This window comes from Stegastes partitus, unplaced genomic scaffold (assembly GCF_000690725.1).
Source record: "Stegastes partitus isolate 25-593 unplaced genomic scaffold, Stegastes_partitus-1.0.2 Scaffold1705, whole genome shotgun sequence".
Lineage (NCBI taxonomy): Eukaryota > Metazoa > Chordata > Actinopteri > Pomacentridae > Stegastes > Stegastes partitus.
The window spans coordinates 118259-122497 of record NW_007579436.1 but is presented as its reverse complement, the minus strand read 5'-3'; the positions used below and the strand labels follow the sequence as shown (position 1 = coordinate 122497).

General features: G+C 45.3%; 1 protein-coding gene across 3 annotated transcripts in view; it reads right to left on the bottom strand.

Moving 5' to 3' along the window:
* tmub1 (transmembrane and ubiquitin-like domain containing 1) overlaps positions 1 to 1345 on the bottom strand; it is a 7939-nt gene extending 6594 nt beyond the window's left edge. Inside the window, exon 1 of one of the 3 annotated variants that reach the window (XM_008301738.1) lies at positions 1215 to 1345. The gene's annotated coding sequence lies outside the window, so the exon portion shown is untranslated. The other 2 variants (XM_008301739.1, XM_008301740.1) reach the window with 2 other exon arrangements.
* Between the last annotated feature and the right edge of the window lie 2894 nt (positions 1346 to 4239).

Sequence of the window (4239 nt, the reverse complement as noted above, 5' to 3'; positions counted from 1 at the left end):
GGAACATCTTTCTACTGATGGTGGAACATCTTTCTACATCTGATGGTGGAACATCTTTCTACAGCTGATTAGCAGAGCAGAGAAGTCTGGAAACATGGAGATGGTTCAATATCTGCAGGACGAGCAGACGACATGAGCTCCAGTAGAATAAAGTCATTTTGGTGATTTAAGCTCAGATTCGATAATTCTTCAGATGAAACAGCACATTGTGTGATATGTTCAAGGATCAGCTAAAAATGGAAAATTAATGACTTTAACTGGTTCATGGTGTCATTTTGGTGATTGTCGAGTATTTTTCATCATCAGCTTTCTTGTTTGTTGGTTTGCATCGATGTCAGTGACTTGGGAATCTAGACTATATGAATGTGCCACTCGTCTTTATCTGCTGTCATTGCTGACAGAATAAACTCCACGCTTGCTGCGCTTATCGACAAGCACTGCAAGTTACCGATGTTTCCTAAACGCCTCATATGCAGGCACAGGTACAGGTGAGCCAGACAGCTGAGTGAAGCAGAGCGGTGTGTCTGAAGGCTCATCACCTGGTTCTCAGGTTATCAGCTGCAGGTGTTTCATCACCGGAACAGCTGAGTTCACGGTTTCAGGTGTCGGACCGGAAGTGTCCGGCTGAGTCACAGGACAAGTCGGAAACTTCTGGATTTATCAGGATGAAGCAGAAACAGATTTTTGGAGCTCAAAGACTAAGGCAGGAGCAGATCCAACTTCATCCAGATGTCTGATCCAGTGAAGGACTTCATCTGGACCATCGCCAGTGTTTCCAATCAGAGCACGTATTGATCAGTGAACATGCAGGCGGCCGATCACTTACTTCACACATGTTGTTTTTACAGACAAAGTGGAGACACAGCGTGTCGTTTGAAACAGCCCATAATATTCACAATGCTTCTGTTTGCAGCCACAGTTTGTATCAGCAGCTCGGCCGTTACGGTCCAGGTGTACCTGCGGATCACCTGACGGTTAGCTCGGGTTAGCAGAGGTTCTGTGTCGGTCGGGACATAAAGCTGCAGCTCTGCCTGGACATCCGGACACAGCTGAACTCTCAGTGATGCTAACCTCAGAGCTAACTGCTCCCTGCGTTTAAACAGAGCAGCTAAGCTACATGCTAACAGCTGCTCTCAGTGAGCGAACACAGACTCCGACTGACAGAAACAGACAGACTCACACCGACACGGACAGAAAGACGGAATCAGACTCACGGTTCGGTTTATAACCTCATATCAGCCTCAGTCTGCAGCTAACAGGCTAACTCTGACTGCGGCTAACACTTCCTGCTGCCGCTCCTCCTCCTCTTCTTCTGTGGTGCTTCAGCTGGTTCGTCTTCGTCGAGGGTTTTGTTAGTTCAATCAGCGCTTCATCGCCTCCAGCTGGTCGGATCAACAAATCAATCAATCAATCAATCGATCAATCAATCAATCAATCGATCAATCAATCAGACGTTATTTCTTCTTTTTGAACAAGTGTGACAATAAACCCTCCATAAACACGGTGTTCTCCGGGTCATGAATAACGAAACACAAACATTCACGACAAAGTGGATTTTATGGCAATAATCATGTTGCTGTTTTAAAACACCTTTTTTTTGGCTTTTGTCTTTATTCAGAGCAGCAGAGAGAAACAGGAAGAGGGAGGAGACGGGAGAGGCCTGCAGCAAAGGGTCGTGTGTGGGAGTCGAACCCACGACCACTGCGTCTGAGAGCTACAGCTAACTACAGCTAACTAAAGCTAGCTACAGCTAACTACAGCTAACTACAGCTAGCTATAGCTAGCTACAGCTAACTACAGCTAGCTATAGCTAGCTACAGCTAACTACAGCTAGCTATAGCTAGCTACAGCTAACTAAATCTAGCTACAGCTAACTACAGCTAGCTACAGCTAACTAGCCAGGTGAGCTACAGGGGCACCTGTAATCATATCTTACTTAACGTTTCAACTCCTCGGGCATGTTTAAACATTAAATCCTGTTGTAGGGTGCTAACATTGACATTAACATTTAATTTTCTGACAATCCTGTTTCTCTGGTGTAAAACATTTTGGCCGAACATGTGATTCAGTGAATGTTCTTCCAGACAGCAGTGATTCCTGTCACGTCCTGAACTCCTCTTTATTCAGATGTTACTGCTGTTTCTGACTTTTATTATAAAGAAGTCCCCGAGTGAGGTTGTGCTGAATGAATGAATGAACGAATGAATGAATGAGGACACAGACAGACACAGCTGCAGGTGGATGCTGCCCCTGGCCCTCCTACCTGTCTACCGGGGCTCCGCCTCTCTACCGTCCGTTTGTCTGACTGGCTGACTGACCGTCTGCAGGTGTAGACACTCCTCCATGTTTGAACCATCTGTGACTGTGATGCTAAGAATGAAGGTGAGCTGCGCTTCACTGAGGGACAAATGATCGTCATCACCTGGAGGAGGCCTAGGAGTGGAGTGGTGACACCATCTTCATCATCCTTAACCTGTGTTAGGACCTGATTAACTATCTAATCTATGACATGTGTCAGAAAAGTTCCAGGACTGGTGTCACAGAAGACAGATTTCAAATCAAACTACAAACTACCAGTTTTCCCTTTGCAGTAACCCTCCTGGAGTCCACCACCCTCCTCCAGCCTTCTCTTCACGCCGCCATGCTCTCCTGGAAGGATTCTCCAGGATCCTCTCAGCTCCGTCCTCACAGCCATCTTGATGTCGTCCACGTCTTCTAAACGGGTCTCCTTGATGAGCCCTTGAGCTTGGGGAAGAGGAACCAACCCCACGGAGCCAGGTGGGGTGAGTAGGGAGGAGATGTTCTTCTCAGCAGGAGCTGTGGGATGCTCAGGGCGCTGTGAGCAGGTTGTCATGGTGACGCAGCCTCCACTGGTCCTGACACAACTCTGCCTCTTCTGGACGAAGCAAATGCTGCAGGACCTCTGTAGACGAGCTGGTTGATGGTCTGAAGGGGGACGTCCTGGACTGGAGTTTGCGTTTGAAATAGATCTTTTGTGACACCAGTGCTGGAACCTTCTGACGCACCTCATATAACCTGATTGCAATCAATAATCAGTGTGCTGTGTTTTTCCTCCGATAGGACAGCCAGAGAAGCGATTGGTCAGTGACATACACACCTGTACAGCTGTATACCTGTGCACATGTATACATCTGCCAATCAGAAAAAAGTTGTAGCCAGAACCAAAAATGATTTTTTGCAGTGACAGCATAGAGGAACCAAATTTGGTTCCACAAAGAACCTTAGAGCAAGAGGTTCTTTAAAGAGCCAATTCTGCCAATGGTTCTCTACAGAACCCCTGTGCATGCCTCAAAGTACCATCAGAAATGGTTCCTTTAGGCACCACAAATGGTGCTCCAAAGACCTTCAGCAAAATAGCTTCTTTAACAAACAGTTTTCATGATAGTTCTTTGTGGATGCACCTGGTTCATTAAAGAACCTGTTAGATAGTTGGTTACGAATTTTTCAAACTAAATGGTTCTTTGACTGTCTTTGAGAACAGTCTGACATTTCATGAATCCTCTTGTGGTCTGACAGCTTTCACATATGTGTTTAGCATAGCTTAGCACAACGACTGGAAGGGGGAACTGTTAGCTCCATCAAGGAAAAAATAAATCCTCTCATTTCTGTGTTGAGTTTGGTTGAGACAAAAAAACAAGAAGATTTCTAAAATCAAGACATCACAGCTGATTGAAAGCTTCTGATTTAAAGATGTTTCCAGCATGTGCAGCTTCAATAACTCAGTCAACCACAGAGGCGTGTTTTACTCCAGTTTTTATTTCCAACTCATGTAACAATCAAACTGTCGCTAATGCTAGCAAAAAGTCAGACAGAAAATAGGAGCGTGCTCGTGTGTTGCTGCTAGCTGAAACAGTCACTCATCATGCTGGGTTTACAGTGGTAGCTACTGAGCATCTTTTTATATAGCACTTGGGTAACTCAGCTAAGCCTAGCTTAGCTTAGCACAGAGATTGGAAGCAAGGGGAAACTATTAGCCTAACTTAGCATCAAGACTGGAAGCAGGGAGAAACTGTTAGCTTAGCTTGCTACAGCTGATTCCATCTGACAAACAGAAGTCATCTGTTGCACTAAGTAAAGTTTAAATCAGAACATGTGCTGACTCAGCGCCTCCTTGTTAAAAACTTCCTGTCGTCTGTCAGCTTGTTGTGTGATTATAATCAACACACAAAACAACAAAAACATCACAACTACACAACAGCTGAGGTCTGAAATCTGAAC